Source organism: Spermophilus citellus, assembly GCF_964194105.1.
Source record: "Spermophilus citellus genome assembly, chromosome: 1".
NCBI lineage: Eukaryota > Metazoa > Chordata > Mammalia > Rodentia > Sciuridae > Spermophilus > Spermophilus citellus.
The window spans coordinates 13,096,993-13,115,915 of record NC_138182.1 but is presented as its reverse complement, the minus strand read 5'-3'; the positions used below and the strand labels follow the sequence as shown (position 1 = coordinate 13,115,915).

The 18,923-nt window shown below is 46.4% G+C and overlaps 1 protein-coding gene across 5 annotated transcripts in view; it reads left to right on the top strand.

Annotated features, from left to right (window-relative positions):
* FARP1 (FERM, ARH/RhoGEF and pleckstrin domain protein 1) overlaps window positions 1–18,923 on the top strand; it is a 265,707-nt gene that overhangs the window by 56,397 nt on the left and 190,387 nt on the right. The window lies entirely within an intron of this gene.

Below are 18,923 nucleotides of genomic sequence, written 5' to 3'. Positions count from 1 at the left end.
ATAACTGTGCATGTGTATGTATGCACGATGGATCCTAGTTTAATTTGCTAATATCACATGCGATTTCTCTCTCATATGAGTGTTTACACGTGCGCGTGCGCGCGCGTGTGTGGATGTCTGTCTGTCTGTCCGTCTGTGTCCCATTTCACTTGGGTCCAGAGTTCTGGCAAGAAAAATCCTGAGAAATCCACTGAAGAGCCGTATGTGTATTTTCATGTTGGGAAATTAGGAGAGACCACGTTCGTGGCCTTGGCAGGTGGGGCATGGGGAGTGTGGGAAACCCCCAGCACAGGCCCCCGTATGGCAGCCCTAGAAACACAGAGGCCCGTCGTCCCAGGGCCAGGGAAGGAATCATGTGGTGGCCAGAAGCCAAGCAGAAGGAAAGCCAGTGGCCTTGGCCTCTGCACCAATTGCAGCTCCTCGCCCAGGCACCTGCCCTGCCCACTGCGAGGCTTCTGCTGTTTCCTGAGCCCCTGCCTCTCCTTGGCCTCCTCCTCCAGTGGCTCTGCTAGAGGGTGAGGGACCGCCACCAGCACAGTACCAGTTACCTGGCGCAGCACGTTTGGGTCCCCAGGCCAGAGAATACCTCATGTGTTGGGCTTTCCAGAAGCAAGGGTGGGTTGCCCTGAGGACCGTCTTCTCTGACCTGCTGTTAAATGGTGCACCTTGGACGTTGTGAAGGGAGAAAATAACTCCTGAATTCCACGCTGCCAACTTCAAACTTGGGAACACACCTGTTTTTAAAGTGGAGACGGTCTGACCATTATTTTGTTGGCTGGAGCGACTAAGGTTTAATAATTGCCATCAACGGTGGTAACCCATCATTTAATTGTTTATGGGATATAATTCAGTAAATTACATTTATTTCAAAGAACATTGTTCAGAGAGTGTGAATTAAGTGTCTGAGGGAAAGATAAACCTCACGATAGTCGTGTTTAAAACTGCCAATTTATTGCTCATTGCAAACAACCCTGGCCCCTTTCAAACTCTCTTGTGGTGGGATTCAATCTCGCAGTGACTTGGGGATGCGTTCCTAACAGTGAGCAGAGCCCGTGCTGCTTTCTGGAATCATAAAGCACAGGGAAAGCACCTGCAGTGGTCTGAGAATTAGATCTCTGGAACCTGGGACCTCCCTGCCCTCCCCCTCTTTTCTCTTCCTGGCCACTGTTGTGTGGGGCACTCAGTTCAGTGTTTCCTGGTGGGGGCCACGAAGAGCCACACCTGCTGTTGAATGGTGCTTCCAAACGGGATTTGGTCCGAGGAGCTGGCAAGTGCTGTGTGTTGGCCACGGGTCATTGTACTGAACTTCACTGTGGTTCTTCAGTGTCCCCACACTGAAGAATGTCCAGGCTTTATTCCTAGTTACTGTTTAGCTAGGGAGTCTCCCTGCTGAAGAAGTAGAAATAGAATTGTTTTCCTCTGTTAATAATTTTTGATGCTCTATTTTGCATTTTTAACCTCTCTGGAAGGAATCTTTCCTAGCCTACCAATAAACTCCTATGCATCCTTAAAGATCCAGATGCCTTTACCCAGAGGCCTCCTCCCTGAGGCAGTGACTGTTTTTATCAGGGTGGAGCTAGACTGCCTGGCCTCTGCTTTCTGCTCCATAAGAGGAGGAGGATGATAACCCTTACCTCGTGTTACAGGAAAATTTAAAAAGTCAGTACAAATAAAGTATCTAGAACAATTCTTGGCGCATCCTGGAAAGACAGTATGTACAGTTGGTGGGGCATTGATGTGCTTGGCCACTACAGAATCCGCGTTTCAGGCTAGGGACCTGCCTTCTTATTATACCCCTAGCATCTAGCCTGGTGCCTGACTCATACTGGGCCCTCATTCAATGCTTGCTGACTGAATGTTAGAGGGCATTTATTTCACAGTAGAACTCAGTGGCATTGCTTGTTTTGACAGGCCTCATCCATTCATATTTTATTTTTCTAGTTTGGTCAGAATGTTTCTTCTTAGTCCATGAGCAACAGATGTTTTCCTTAACTGGCTACAGCCAGTGTCAGCATTTCTATGGATGGAGCAGATTCTAAATTGCTGCCTTGGGCTCTTTGAGAACAGCTCGAGCCAGGCCATCCACAGCTGGAAGCCATCAGGGCTGCCGTGGTGACTCAGTCACCGCACTTGGATTGGAGGACAGTGACTGCAGGATTGCAGAGACCCAGCTCCAGAATCGACTTGTTTTAAAATCTTGCTCCAAAACTTTTTTGCTGAGACCTCTCAAAGCCAAGTGTCTGGCCCTGGAAGTGTCCTCTTCACCAGTGCCATCTGGGCCCCCGTGAGTGAATTCTCCTCGCTCACTTGCGTTTGCGACACAGATGAGCAGGGCACAGGGCCAGAAGTCTCTGGAGTTTCCCTCTGGGGTCGTTCTTCTGTGAACCCCGTCCTCTTCCCCCGGGGATTGGGGATCAAGTGCACTGGGCCTCGTCTTCCTACTCTGCCTGCATCCAACTTTTTTAAAGTCAAAGCAGTCGTTTTAAGTGCAAATTCCCTAAATATTTCTTGGCACCAAGAACCAAATCATACCCACCCTGGCTGTTTCCATCATTATTTATAAACTTAAAAAAAATTACTGTGAAGAGTCGACCTTTTGGAAAGCCAGGGCAGAGAGCGTGACAGTGTCCTCCGTTCTGTAGCCGGTTCCGCGGCCACCTTTCCTGCTGAACTTGGACCGTCCATTGGGGTACTTCCTCTGCCGAGAGGAACACTCAAAAACGGTATTTATGGTAAGCTTTTGCATGGTGTTTTATCATCTCTGGGTGGAGGTGGTAAGACATGGTGACTCCTGGGCTCTGGAAGGGTTCATAGCACGTCCCCCTGCCAGGCCACCTCCACTGAGGTCCCTGAGAAGGTTTAATGTGCCCGGTCTTTGCGACCCTCTGGTCAACAAACCTCGTTTCTCTGACATTGGTGGGGTGAGCAGATGGCTTCTTCCCGGTGTTTACTCTTCTCATTAGCAATGCCATGTGGGAGGAGCCAAGCACACAGGAGTGGAGTGGAGCCATGTTGGGCCCTTGAGCAGGCCTGGTCATAACGGCACGCGGAGAAGAGGCTCTCAGGTGACGGGAAGACGCCCGTGGCTGCTGCAGAGCTGGCAGGGCTGGAGGGGGACAGTGCAGACCCCGCCCCTCCCCCCCAGAGAGCTCGGCTCCGTGATGATCATCCCGGGAAGTAACCCTTGCAACCTCTTCTGGTACTTGCATCTCGGTGTCCCTTTCCTCAGGTGCCTGTGCAGCTTTTCAGGGTGGCAGGGCTCTTCTCCTGTGCCTGAGGATGGCGCATGGCTCTCCTTGTTCAGGAAGTCTGGGAGAGGGCAGCAAACCTTCACAGAGGGTCTGCTGGGCACTGCCCGGGGCGTCGGCTGCCCCGGGGTGACCTCCACCACTGCCGTGTGTGTGCTTCTGCAACAGCCCCTCATGACGGAAAATCCTGACTGGTTGGTCTGCTCAGTGGTGACCGACAGGGGGCTGGAGAGCTCCTGGGGGTAAGGCCTCTTGTTCATCATTTCTCCCTGCTCCTGAGGGTGCCTGGCTCCCGGGGACACTCAGTAGGTGTCACTGACTGTCCACACTTCGGTTCTGTTGTTTGGTTATCGCAGTTTGAGAGACAGTGGGTGCTGTCCCTGGATACAGATGAAGGACCCACAGGAAGGCTCTCCAGCCACCTCCTCAGGAGTGGCTGAACCATGTCTGAGCTGCCTCCCCTTGTGGGACCCCAGGCTCCCCATCCTACCCACTGTGGAGTGCCGCTCACGGATGTGATGTGGCTCAGGAGTCTGGGGCGGCTGCTCTGAGCCCTTGACAGCAGAGATGCATGACAAAAAGAGATCAAGTTGACCTCTCAGGAACACTTACATATAAAATATACAATATAATATAATATAATATAATATAATATAATATAATATAATATAATATAATATAATATAATATAATATAATATATATGATATTTATATATAACACATGCATGTATAACGTACATATAAATATATAATATATGTATATATGAAAGTGTCAACCAGTTCATTGAAGGCCCAGAAGATCTCTCGGATTTTTGAGAGGAGTGATTGGTCTGCACGTCACTGAAGAGGCCATGTAGGTGCTGAGACCTAATTAGGAGCACTATAAAGTCAGGCCTTGAGTGATTAAACGGTGGGTGTGCTTTATTACCTTTATGAAACAGGGCCTTTCATTTCCTTTAATTCTCACGACACCTGGGTGGGGCATCCATGGGGATCGCTTCTTCCCAGGGCTCATCTGGAGTGGGCTTCAGTGATGGTGTCACCTTAAAGCTGTCTTCCTGAGCTTCAGCTCCCATGAAGGGATGGAGCAGAGCTTTTTCTTTTTTTTAATATAGGGATTTAACCCAGGGCTCTTAACCACTGAGCCACATCCCCAGCCCTTTTTATTTAGGGACAAGGTCTTGCTGAGTTGCCTAGTGCCTCACTGAGTCGCTGAAGCTGGCTTTGAACTCACAACCTTCCTGCCTCAGCCTCCCGAGCCACTGGGATTGCAGTGTGTGCCACCGCGCTGACAGAGGTTGGTCTTTTTAAAGCCCCTCCTCTTCTCCTTGTGGCCCTTGGGGAAATCCCGGGCTTGAGCTCACCTGCAGCAACTGCATGTAAAAGTGCTTGGTTTCTTCTTGGATTCTAACATTTTTCAGGCATCTGGTCTCCCTTCTGTTTCTCTTTCAGTCATCTTAGGCTGGGGGAAGCTGCTGCGTGTCTCTTCCTCTCTTTTCCTCCAAGGGGGTGAGATGCACATTTAGCTAAAGGCCCTAGGGCAGGGACCTTCCTTTGTGAGTGTTCTGCTGTGGCTCTTCTGGAACCACGGTCCCTCCTGCAGACCTGACTTTGGTGGGAACAGCAGGTGTGCACGCTCCGGGCTGCTATGTGCACTGCTGCATCAGAAGCTTTGCACGTAAGAGCTGCTGCTGGTAGTGGCGGAGGAGGATGGATCTAAATAAAATGTAATTGGCCATTTAAAACCAGAAGGAAGGCCTCTGTGCCCAGAGCAAGTGCCGCTGGCAGCTGCGTCCTCAGGCAGAGCGAGAGGAGGGGATTTCATGTGTTCGCTGGGTTTTTTAAAACTAAGTTCACATTTCTCTCCCCTGATCAGTGTTGTTCTTGGCTCCTGTTGGCCAAGTTTCTGAAATAGTATTGATGTCCGCTGTGCTTTGCACGGGCCTCTCTGGGTTTTATTTAACTTTGAATGATAAATGGTGCTTGTCTGGGTCTAGCCTCCCGAGGTTAAATTGAAAGACTATTTTAATAGAATAAAATATTTTTTCCCCTAGAAACCATTCCAGCTCAATACAGCCAGCCTTCCTTTCTAGCTCCTTAGAAGCAAAGAGTCAAATTTAAACGCTGACCCAGAATGTTTGTGTGTGACCTTTCAACTTCAGTTCCGACTCCTGTGATCAAAGCGAGTTCTCCAGCTCCGAGATGATTGGGGTACTTCTTTAACAGCTGTTTGCTATTTTCCCCCTGAAAAAAAGAATCATTCAGAAAGGCCTAATAAATACAAGGAATAAACTGCACTGAGGAATGTCTATATCTGACATTAAAATGGGCCATATCCTGAGAAGATGTGGCGAGTTGGAGAAGCTGATTATCCCCCCTCTTTAAATGGAGATCATCTTGTCTAATTATCAAGAACAGCGGGTACATGTCCCTGGCCCTGCCTTCATTGCCTGCCTGCTGTCTCTTGCTCACCTCAGAGGCTGGGTGAAGCCGAGAGGAAATGTCCTGTGGAAAATCACCGTTCAGGCTGCACATGCCCACTCTCCCAGGAGTCGGTCTTTCTCCTGCCTTTCACTCTAAGCTTTATTTCCATTTTTGCTCTTTAGCAGAGCCGAGACCCTGCTTTCATTGTTGAGCTATTGGGCAGGTCAGACAGAAAAATGAAAGCCCGTGAAAGTACTTTGAGATAAACAATAGGACACTTGTGTCAGGTGGAGTATTGTTTCTTCCTTTCCTCCTCAGCCTTTTGCTGGAAGGTGAAACATTAGCTAAGCTAGACGTGTGTCCCAGGTGGCTTTGGGAAGATGTTCGCTGGGTGTTCCAAGAACGAAGGGCCCTTTGGACAGTTGGGATGAAACCTCCATTTCTTCTGAGTACATTTCCTGCCATTTTTGTGGACTTCTCTGCAGCTTCTCTGTGCTTTAGTTTGATTGGCTTTAAAATTGAGGAGGGGGAGTCTTTAGCTCAGAAACTGCATGCATTGTCGCCTTGATGATTTCTTGGTCTCCTCTGTCTCCCAAACCCTAAGACGTCTCCATTTTCCTAGAGTTGGGATTCTAAGGGAGGCCTGCATCCCACTTATATAGACTGGACAGATGGTTTCAGGGTAGACCTAGGACGGCCCGACCCCTCTCTGGAAGTCCTGGCCGTATAGGCTGTGTGGGTCCATTTGAAGGAGACATTTCACTTCTGTATTTTAAGGTAAATATGAAAATATTGCACATACAAATTGTACTGATTTTTAAAAATTATCTTCTGTGTTTTTATCATTATTTGTCTTCCATTACTTGGAACATTTGAGTTGGACTTAATGGTTTTAACTCATAAGGAAGATATGGAATGATTTATTCGATTTGGGATTTTTCTTTTGTAGATAGACTGATCACATGAAAGAGCCATTCTAATAGTAATAGTCTGGGGGTTCTGTTTCCTCATTTATGTGAACAGGGATTAGACCAAATACCCACCATGGGGTTCTGTAGCTCTTGCTTTGTTTTTTGGAAGGTGATCTTGGAAACACAATAAGGGTTCCACAAATATCTATCAACAGGCTAGGCAAGGTGCTGCTGGTGATAAAAAACTGAATAAAAGTCACTGCCCTTTCCAGAAATCCCTTGCCAAGGGTCAGATTTTGCAAAGTCTATGCATATATTATTGAGGAACAGGCACTCACAGTCACCAGCCTTTCTATGGCAAATGCTTTCTGGTATGACATGAAAGAACCATCCCTATGTTGCTGGGAGGTAGGCATGGATAGTACCAGTTAGGCTTAGTGTAAGTGACTGGGGATGGGTCAGCTCTCTGGGGCTCAGGGCCACTCGGCATTAGGCGTCTATTTTATCTGCTCTCTTAAACTGTTGTAGACCATAAGGAGCCATTAGGACCACACAACCCATCTGTGCTGGAACCTGTGACAGGTGCCCGTGGAAGGTGCTCCCAGGTGGGGAGGACCAGTTGGATGAGGCTGAGCCCACAGGAGGAAAGCCCAGTGACCAGAGGCCTTAGTAATGTCAGATGAGCATGGTGGTAACCCATAAGGGCTGGGGCCTGAGCGTCATAGGCAGAATGTTGGGGAGCTGATAGGTCAAGAGAATCCAGGAGGAGGATTGATAATACTGGGCAGCGGATGGATGGAGCATCCGGAGTGGGTGACCACAGACAGTCCTTAGGTTCATAGCCTGGATGACTTGTTGCCGTCACTGAGGACCAGGAAACAACTGGCCCGGGCCTTTCCCTGGCGCGTGTCTTATGAGAAATCTGTACGATCTCCGAGCCTTGCTGACATAGCTGATGAAAGAGAATTGCTTTGCTTTTAATCAGAAAGGAGAATCTGCAGTGGTTATCTAAATGGTGCCTTCCAGAAGGGACACACGGCACTCGGCGGCTCGTTCCGATTTGCTTTGCTTTGTGTTTCCTCGTGGCGTCCTGGTCTGCTCATCACCCCAGAGGCCACTCTGTTCCGCTTGCCACACCTCGGTGAAGACGGCATGGCGCAGGCATGTCAGTGTGGCAGCTTCAGAGGACTCTGTTCACAGCACGGGAAAGGAATGGGGCGGCTGTATTCCTCGTGTTCCTTGTGTTGATGTCATTTATTGGTACCGGGAACTCTAACGTGCACATGGCCGTGGTGCCGTCTTCCAGTGGCCCATCCCTGTGCACTCGGTCTGCAGACACAGCAGGGGGGCTCTGTGACTTCTGGTCCCAACATACAACTGAATGTCTGGGGCAGTGACAAGCGAGACCAGAGAGCATTTTACGAGTCGTTAGGGAATCACCAGACCTTTCTTCTTTGTTCAAAGCTGAAAAACTTTCCTACATACAAAGTCCTGGGTGGCTCCAACAGTGTCGTCTCACAGTCGGGGGACTGGCCATCCCTGGCTCAGATGCTGCCTTCCTGACCGCATCCCTGCCCACTACCATCCGCTGATCTCAGCCAGATGCCTAGAGCAAGGCAGCTGAGGATATCCCGCAGGGGGCAGCTATGTAGGCAGGACACTCCTCTCTCAGGAGATGACTGAGACTCTGCCTCCTAGAAGACACGCAGGCCCTGAGGCTGGGTTCCCTGCAGCTTCTGCCCCTCTGGCCTCCCGCCCTCGGTCTCTCCTTCCGCCTTCCCTGAAGTCTCCCCTCGCACCATTGACCCTGTGCCACCTCCCACCCACAGCCATTGCGTCATATGGCAGGCACCACAAAATTCCTTTTATTGTGATGATTCAATTTGTGGGCCATCTGATCCGTAGAATTCCAACGAGGAAGCGAAAGACAGTGAATTTCTGCAGTATCTACAGGTACGTGAGATGGGAGGTTCGTAACACAGCGCCAGTGCGGCCGTGAACCGTCTCATGCCTTGGTTGGCTTCAGCTAATCCGCAGTCCCACACCTGGTAGCCATCATACCCAGGGAGGCCTTGCAGGGAGGGTGGTAGTTGCCGTCTGCTGACCACAGGACTGTGCCTTGCTCCCCTGTGAGCCCCTTGATCTAGGAGAGTACTGCACTGACCGGAGCGTTGGAAGCCCTCATGGAGATCATGGCTTTTTTCTTACTCTCCCCTTCCTTCCACATCAGGGCACTTCCTCCATTAGTGCCCGCAGCAGGCTTCTCCTTGGGAGCTCCTGAGGCACATGACAGCTGAAGAGAATAAAGTTCTAACTTTCTCCAGAAAACTCATTCAGCGGAGCGGAGACGCTGCCAGCTGCCCTTTGGCGTCCTGCCCGCTCTCTGTGGGGACAAGTCCCGTGGCTGAGCTTCCAGACTTGTTTTGGCCCTCTTGTCCGGCTCTAAAAGATGCTGGGCCAGGGGCCTGGGGACTTGGTTTTCTTGGGGGCATTGTTTGGTGGCACACAAGGTCCTAGATGAGAACAAGGGTTTCTTCTCTGTGTCCTGTACCCACGTGAACCCCCTGGTAATGCTTTCCACAGTGGCACTGAAGTGGCATTCGAGCTGTGGTCCCTGTTCCCCGGGCTGGTCACTCATTTAGCTTTGGCATTAGTTGCAGGACAGCTATTCTCGCTGGGGCTCTTGTAACCCCTTCCACACTCCAGGTGGCGGCGAGAAGACAAGTCCTGTCCTGTGGTTCTGCAGATCAGCAGCCTGCCTGCGAAGGAGGTGTTGGCAGCGCTGGTTCCTTCTGAGGCTGTGGGAAGAGCTTGTTCTGTGCTGTCCCCACCATCTTTTGCTGGGCTGGTTTGTTGGTGATCTTTGATGTCTGGGTTTGGAGATGAACCACCCCATCTGTCTTTGCCTTCCCGAGGTTTTCTTGCTGAGTGAGTTTATCCTCATAGATAAGAACATGGTCATATTAGGGTCATCGCCATGACGTGATCCTAACTTGATCTTCTGCAAAGACCTCTTTTCCAGATAGGTCACATTCACTGTCTTTGGAGGTTGGGACCTCATCCTCTTTGGGGGGAGGGAGACGCAACTCAACCCACATTACGTATATATCAACTTTCTTTCTTTCTTTCTTTCTTTTTTTTAAAATGAAACATCCTTTGAAAAGTGCTTGCGCCATTCTTGGCTGAGACTTTCCTAGTGTAACTCACTTGCCCAGCTTTCTGCTCTGTCCCTGTGGAGCCAGTGCAGATGGGACATTTTCCCAGTGAATGGAGGAGACTAAAGCCCTGAAATTGCACATATACTAGTTGCACTGAGAACTGAAGTCTGGGGCCCTAGGAGACGAAGAATTTCAGCTGCATGAATCAGTGAACTGTAGAAGGGGTTGGTTTGAAGTTATTTTTTCACTCCACCTCTCTTCCCCATCATTTTTTAGTGACTCAGGTGTGCTAGCTCACAGGTCACTCTGCAGTCCCTCCAGCCAGTCCTGTTGCATTTCTAACCCTGGCTCTGATCCTGGCAAATACCTATTCTTTTGTTGTATCGGCCATGTTGAAACAATATCTTCATTCCTATATCAGCGTTCTCTCAGTCTTCAAGAAATTATGTCAGGGATCAACACTACTCACTTGAGAAATGCAAGTCAGAATCACAGTGAGTCAAGAAGTCAGTCCAGAATGCATGTCAGAATTTAGGTGTATTAGGATGGAGGTTATTAAGGAAGAAAAAACAACAGAACAGAACATCACAAGTGCTGGTGAGGATCTGGAGAAATCAGGACCTTGCAGCACTGTTGGTGCGAATGTACAGCTTCTGTGGAAATAGTATGGCACTTCTTCAAAAAATTAAATGTTACCATGTGATCTGGTCATCCTACTTTGAGGATTTGTCCCAAAGAATTGAAAGCAGCATCTCTGAAGGGAGATTTACACACTTCTGTTCCCAGTGCTCTTTTACATCATCCAGGAGGCAGGAGCAACCCAGGTGAAGCTCTTAGAGAAGCAAATTGTGGATGTTTGCATGCCAAACAGAGTATCAGCCTCCAGGGAAGGAATTCCTGACCTGTGCTACAACGTGGTTGAATCTTACCTTAGGAGACATAAGTCAGTCACAAAAAGACAAATACAGTTTGATTCTACCTATGAGAAGTATCTAGATGGTCAAATTTCTAGAGACAGAAAGTTTATTAAGGATGGCTGCTTGGGGTTGAAATGAGCAGTTACAGAGTTAGGGGTTAGGGTTAGGTTTCAGGTTCTGGAGACCAGTGTCACAACAGAGTGGATGTACTCAGCACCACTGAACCGTGCCCTTAAAAATGGTTAAGATGGTAAATTAAATTCCATGTTATTTTTCAAGATCAATAAAAAATTATGCCATGGAGCAATATGATTTGGGAAGGAGTTAAAGTCGCCCCGGGTGATTCAGTGGAGCATTTAAGTTTCACTAGTATCCGCTGCCTCATTTGGTTTTTATCTCCCGTTTATATATTGTTATCATTTTATGGATTTTAACTTCCAGAGAGATGTTAAATTCCTTTAAACAGGGACCGGGTTCTTTGTGACCTCCCGGGCTGCTCCTGTTTCCTGTATATACCAGCAGTGAGTAGTCTATGTGGTGGACATTTTTTTTGTTGTTGCTCATTGATCCACTTGTGGAATCTCAGCAAGCCACTCAGTTCACCTCTAGTTGTATTATTTTCCAGTTTTTAGACTAAAGACTGAGAAGAGTTTGTAAAGACCAAATTTCAAAATGATTCTGAAGTTATCCAAGGTGTTTGGTGTTCTATGTGAATTGTCCAGTTGAATAGTAAGACTTTGCAAACTTCGGAAACCCAAATCGTTTAGTAGTTACATGAAACTTGTCTTTGCACAAGCAAGCCAAGTAGCTTCTCCCTCCTGCTCTTGGCAGGTAGATCCCACAATTAAATACTGTTTTTAAGTAACGTGTGGCATTCCAAGCAGAGAGGGGCCAGGCATTCCTTTTGGACCTTGCTCTAATTAATTCCCTGCAAGTTGTAGGTTTTCTTTTCTTTACCCTTCTGCCCACATCTCCCCCTCCTTTGGAAATACTCATCTGCCAGTGAAGGGAGAATGAATCAAGCGTGGTGTTTATGCTGCTGTGTAGTAGTATTTGGAAACCTGCAGCCAGGAATTTTTTGCAAGAAGTTCAAAAGTTAAGCTTTAAAAAATGTTAACATTTGGGTGAATTTCTCCATTTTGTAGGCCTTTGTATTTTATTCCAATCAGGAAGTCCCTGAGTGACTATGTAAAATACTGTTAACTGTGTAGCAGCAGCAGGACACCTCTGAGGCTGTTTTTAGAGGATTACGGTTACACTACTGCATGGAATAACAACCAGAGGAAGACGTCAGTTGCACTGGTGGAGAGCCATGGGATGTGGCGTATCTCACTTAAGTGACTGGGCCTCATTTATCTCTACTGTGTTGCCCGTTACAGGTTAAGGGAGTACAAGAAAAGGTGGACCAAACAGACCATTTTATTATATGAGTGTTTTAAAAATTATTCACAAAGCAAGCATTGTTTAAAATCCAAGTTGTGATGATACGATGACCACTTCCAAGCAGGTAGCATGGTGGTCTCTGGTTGTGCCCAGGAATTAGTCAATGCTTCTTATTTACCTTAGAGAACCAGGCACACCCCTCTCCAAGAGATGTGTGTATTATTGAAAAAAATTGTCATTGTCCATGAGGTGTCATAATGGCTAATTTTAACAATTGCTTGGTAACATGGTAACTCTGAACGTAAAAAGTTTTGGCGTCTTGATACAAATTGTGAGGTTTAGTGAGAACCAAAGAACCATATTTGATCTTTTGAAGAAATTAACCCTAAAACTTTCTGAATCCCGTTATACTTTCCCCTAATTCATTCTGTGTTCATTGGGAAAAAAGTTGGAAAAATGCATAAATGCTTAAAACAAAACAAACAAACAAACAAAAAATACAAGTTCCTGTTATCCAACCAAGGGCAGTAATGGTCTGAGCATGTCCCTACAGTTATTTTCTTTTCTGTATGTTCTTTTTTTTTTTTTTAAATTTTGTATTCTTTTTTTTCTAAAGATTTTTTTTTTAGTTGTTGATGGACCTTTATTTTATTTATTTGTATGTGGTGCTGAGAATCGAACCCAGTGCCTCACGCATGCTAGGCAAGCCTGTTACCACTGAACCACAACCCCAGCCCTTTTCTGTATGTTCTTCATTAAGAGTCTTTAGGTTTTGAGCAATTGAAAATACTTCTGGCCAGTGTCACCAGTGAAGGGAGCTATGGACAGGTTGTGTGGGCAGCACACCATGGTCAGTAGCACGGATGTGAATATCATGAGCCAGGCAACCTCCTCTCATTGGTCTTCTCAAAGTATCTTTATAAACCCAGGAGGGACTGCACACATTGGGTGTTCCTCGAGGCACCCGCCTTGGGAAGCACACCTCTGTGTGTGGACGGAGGAAAGCTCAAAGGGAGGAGTCCTTCCAAAGGTGAAGGAAACCACACAGAAACTGCCCTGGGGTCAGCCAGCCCTGCAGGGGACCGGGGTGGTCCAGCAGTTCACCATGCCGAGCTGGCAGAGTGAGGACCATCCTAAGTACGGCCCGGGCCGCGCTGATATTTGGACAGAGGACAGAATAAATCCTTAAGGTCCAGGGAGGGATGCAGGGGTGAGAACAGAAGAAAAGCCCTGAACAGCTGATGGACAGTGAAGGAGGCAGTAAGGCTGTTCCAGGCCGGGGCAGCTCTTCCCACTTGGACCCTGTTGTGATCTGTGCCTAGTGGATCCCACGGAGCATATTTTTGTTTTCCTCGTAAAGAGCAAACCGCCCCCTTTGAGCTTCTCCTTCTTATTTTGCTTAGTTTCGTAACAACTGTGCAAGGGCCTGCTGGTTTTCCTTCTCCCATCTCATTTGGTTGGCTCTTCTATGCTCTGGACTACAGTTTGGTTTGCAGCACCTCAGGTTTCACTTGACTGCTGAAGGGGATTTGCTCAGATTTGTGGGAAAAGATTTTTATCAGAAGCAGTTTCCAGAGCTCCATGCTGTGAGGGTAGGCTTCTTAATTGGCACTTCCATGCCTAATTAATAATGCAGGTAACGATCATACTCTTCCAAATGCATGTGTGGGGAGAATGCGTTGATTCAAAGCTTCCAGGGTGAATGATGTTTTCAGTTGTGTTCTCTGATTTTCCCAGAAGTAGTCTATAACAGTTTCCCTGATTGACAGAAGTTGAGTGAGAACCCTGTGAAGGCCCAGTGTGGTGTGCATTGTCATTTAGGAGGCTCAGAAGTTCAAGGACCTCAGTTCGCAGACTCCTGGTCCTCCTGGGTCTGATGCTTGCAGGTTCTGCAGGTTCTGAGTGGGCAATATTGCCTTGGGGTGGACCCACCGTCCAGCCCCTCTGAGGGTTCCCCTACCACATAGAGCAGCAGCTAGAGGAAGATGTCAGTCATACTGTGGAGAGTCTTGGGGTGTGGTTGGGCTTTCCCAAGTTGTGATGGTTGCTCCCTTGGCAAGGCATCTCCTTCAGCTCTTCTTACTTTTTCCATTGTAGAAATTTCTTTGTTAAAATAAAAGCATTCTTCAACTTTCAGAGGGAGTGGTGTTAATAAATAGCATCCTCTGCTGAGTCCACAACCAGCTGAGACAGAGGCCTGGTATCCATGGCTGATCAGTGTCCACTCTGTTCCTGGTAACCGTAGCCTTTGGGGAGGGCCAGCCGGATGGACGGCTGTCCTGAATTATTCTCTGCCCAGTGCTGGTGAACGGATTGGGCAGCCGCAAGTTCCCCATGGTGAGAACTATCTAGAATGTGTACAGGCAGGACTTTCAGGAGAGGGACAGGGCTGAGCCCAGAAGTCCCTTGTCCATGAGACTCCCATCGGATAGGGCAGTAGGGAGGGACAGGGAAGAGGACAGGAGGGTCCTCAGCTGAGACCCTCCATGGGGAAATCATGGTAAGAAAATGGGTTTAAATGTCATATAAGCACTAAGAGGGAGGTTCTAGGTGAAGACAAAAGCTCTGGCAATCCCCACTCCATTGAATGAGGACATTTTGAATTTCTAAGGAATGACATGGATGATTCTGATCTCTTATTGTTTGTAGAAACTGATTGTGCAGCTTCTGCCCCAGCCTAGAGCTCAGAAATTCCTGGGATTTTCCTCTTCAGTGGAGTGGCCTGCTCATCCCTGGAAGGTTCAGGATACTGATTTCATAAGGACTCTTTTCTTATATTTCCTTTGTAATTCAGAAATGGAATAGCAGGGGGAAATCGCCACCCCAGATCTTTCCTTGAGGGGTACACTTATGTCTGCACCTGAGGATATTTCCCCATTCTAGAAAAGGTTGACGTCCGGCCCCCATGTTGTCCATATACTAAACTGTCATTTTCTTCCATCAAGACTCACCGGGTGTCAGCATCTTGGCTGAGATCTGCAGTTTTACACCCTTTGCAGGTCCAGTGGTTCCTTTTAAAAATTTCTTATGTGATCTTTATAATGACACATAGTTGTTGGGTTCCTCCCGACAAACTCGCACGTTCTGTGGAATTCTGTTCGGTTCCAGTGTTTCTTAAAGGAAACTCGTGTTGCCTGGCAATTTCCTCTCCCCCCACCCTCATTCTTGTTCCTTATTCTTAGAGGGGTAGTTCCATCTTTGAAAACCATCAACTCACCAAGGAAGCTGGACTTTGATATTCCCTAAGGCAATCCGGGGAGTAGGGGATGTGGCCTTTTGGTCCTCGTGGGACTTAAGGAGTAAAAGAAGATATCCTCAGGCATTAGAAAGAGTTAGAAACCCAGGGAAGGACATTTCTGGGCTTTCAGCTGGACCCTGGAATAAGAGAGCAGTTCCCAAGAGGACCAACCCTTGTGACCAGAGCGGGGGTCATCCCTCCTTCCACCACTCCCTCTGGACCTCAGAAGGGGAAAATCCAGGGTGATTTCATTCTGCTACCACAGACACTGGAAGTCGAACTCAGAAAACCTAGTCCTCTACGGCCCTCAATTTTTAAGTACAATACAAACACCATTCCCATTATAGAAAATGGGAAAATAGAGATGAATAGGAAAGAAAACTGCCCATCGTTCCCTCATTCAGAGGCTGTTGTTTTAAGAGTTTGATGTATTATTTTTCCCCTGTTAAGGAAGTGTTTATTTCCTCAAAGACAATGACCTCCCTGCCCAAAGCAGCCTTCCATGTCCTGGAGTAAGGGCTTTGGGTGTTTGATGTAAATCTGCTGTAAGTTAACTGACATCTTCTTACAAAGTCCTGCAAATGTTGCAAGGGGTTTTCCTTTTCCAATAACTAGAAATTGTCATCAACTTTCCAGGTCCATACATATCCATCTAACACATTCTTCTTAATAGCTGCATAATAGCTCATAGGTTAGAAAAGTCTTACCTTACCCAGTTCATTTCCTGTTGACAGACATTTGCAATATTTTCCAGGTTATCATGCCACTACAAACAACTTTGTACATAATTTTTATGAACTAATCCTCTTATTTTTCCAGGATGAGCATACCAGCAGACTCAAAAAAGCACCAGCCTAGATGATTCACAGCCAATCTCCAAAAAATAGATACGTTGTATAGTCTTAGAAATATATGCCAGGTAAGGTGGTGCCTGCCTATAATCCCAGCAACTCAGGAGGCCAAAGCAGAAGGACCGTGAGTTCAAAGCCAGCCTTAGCAACTTAGCGAGGCCCTAAGAAACTTAGCAAGAGCTTGTCCCCAAATAAAAAATAAAAATGGGGCTGGAGATATGGCTCAGTGCTTAAGCATCCCAGGATTCCATCCCCAGTAACAAAAAAAAAAAAAAAAAAAAAAAAAAAAAAGAAAAAGAAAAGAAACAAGAAATGTATAAGCACAAAACCTAACAAAGATAATATAAAAAGGGCAAGTATAGGTCAGTTTTACTGATGAATGTAAGAGTCACAGGTATAAACAAAATGTTACAAATTAAAGCCAGGAGTGGTTTTTTTTTTTTTTTTTTTTTTTTTTTTTTTTTTTACAAAGAGTATGGCCAAGGTTTTTTTCCATGAATGGAAGAGTGATTCAGCACCAGGGAAGTTTTCAAAATTATAAAGAAAAAAATTAGATGTTAAAAAAGCCTATAATTGTTTATAGCCATGGCTTTTAGTATCTGAGTAAAATAAGAACAGATGGAAATTACTTAAATAAGATGAGGACTAATTGCTAAAATCCAGAAGTAGATATTTAATTAAATGGTGAAATGCAAATCCATTCTCATTAGAACCAGCCAAATATACAGTTGTCCTCTAGTACCACTATTATTTAATTTTAAAGATTTTAATTTTTGCATTAAGAAATGGGAAAGATTGGGGGGAAAGAAGAAATTATTACCATTTTCAAAGGTTTTAATCATTGATTTCAAAAAACCCCAAGATAATCTTTTAAATAATTTTGGAAATAATAATAAATAATTTGATAATTTGGATAAGTAACTAAATAAAACAAAATTCATAGAAATCATCAACTTTTCACACACACACACAAACACACACACGCACATACACAGAATAATCAGGGATGGGATAAAGCTCAAAATTGTGATCAGAGAAATATTTAGAAAAGAACTTAAGTAGGAAGGTCCATGTCTGATAAGAAGAAAAGTATAAAACTTCATGGAAGGACTTAAAACGAGATCTGGGTGGTGGAGAAATATATCCTGTCCCTGGATGGGTGGCCAGGACCATGACATATACTTCTCACCAAAGGATTGTACATTTGATTCACTTCCAATGAGGAGTGAATACTAGTGGTGATGATGACGATGATGGTGATCATTATTTGTGTATGTGGCGGGGAGTTGGAGAACCAGGAAAAAGGATTTTGGTTTGTGTGGAAGATAAATGTGTACATTTTTGAAGGGTGTGAACCGTGCTTTGCCCTTTCAGATGTTAGAATTTCAGAGCCAGCCCATTAAACAGCATGTGCTGGCACAGAAATGGAATCCAGAGTCTAAGTACATACGGGGGAAATATATGGTAAAGTGTTCTTAGAGTGGTGGGGAAAGAATGCCTTCTTTGATAAATGGAGCTGGCACGATTCACTATCCATTTGGAAGAAAAAATTCAGTTTTTCCATCTTACACCAGATACAGAAAAAACTTTCTGATGGATTAAAAGATCTAGGTCTGAATGTAAAAATAAATAAAACGTTGGGAAAACATTTGGTGAACTATTTATGTAGCCTTTGGATTACATAGGAAACTCTGAGGCCATAGGAAAAAGATAAGTAACATGTACCTATTCACTCATTCAGTCTGCTTTTCCTGCTAGAGGAAACTTGGTAGGTTCAACCTAATTTGGCCGACTCTCTGCCCACACCCAGGGCTGGGTTTAGCTAGGACATGTTGGCTCGGCCTAAATTGTCTGTATCTATGATAATTACTTCTCCATGCTACCAGTTTCTCACCAGTGCCCCTTCAGTAAAATTTACCGTGGGTCACAGGTCCCTGGAGGGATGCAGTGTGTGACCCCTGTCATTGGGAGATTCCATTAGTATCTGGGGGTTACAGCTGCGCACCTTGGAGCCGGTCGAGTAGGTGGTGGATTTGAGGATTCAAGCTCCTTTTGATGTAAGAAGGAATGTTGTCTCCCTACTGCCCTCCAGGTGCCCTGGGCACCTCGCTGCATTCATTCATTGCTCCTCTTGGTACCGTGGACCGGAGCTACTGTTTGTGTTCTGAGGGCATCTCATCTACCTCCTGGGACCATCAGTTACACAGCAGGGTTATCAGCGCCCTCGGATGGCCTGTGTTCAGCCTGACTTTAAATTCTGTCTGTTCTTCTGCTTTCTTTGCTGATGATCCCATCAGTCATTCACTTCCAGACTGAATTCTGATTTCACGGCGAGGAGGAGACTTGACATATGTCCATGTATTTGTACTTAAGTGTCTTACTGGACAGTCGGGATTGAGCTGCTCCTTGGCGAGCTGTCCTGGGGGATGGGTGTGTAAGTGCAGGAGGAGGGGAGGAGCCCGAGTAGGCTCAGCCGAGGAATGCGTCTGATAATATTTGTCCTTTTCGCCCAGTAATTCTCAGAATACCAAAGGTACTCTCACAAAAGCATGCATGTATGTACATATACACACTCGTTTGTGCTGTAGAAAAAATGTAAGCCCTAATTACTTGGCACCATTCCTTGAAAATAACGAGCAGTTATAATTTCAGTCTCACGTGATTCTTGAAGCTCACACTGTGAGGTATCCAGAGAGGTGCTCCTCCCAGCAGGTTGTGCAGGGAAGCAGTTGGACACGTACTCGGTTCTCAGGGTGGGTGGGTGGGTCTCCCACTCTGGCTCGTATCCCTGT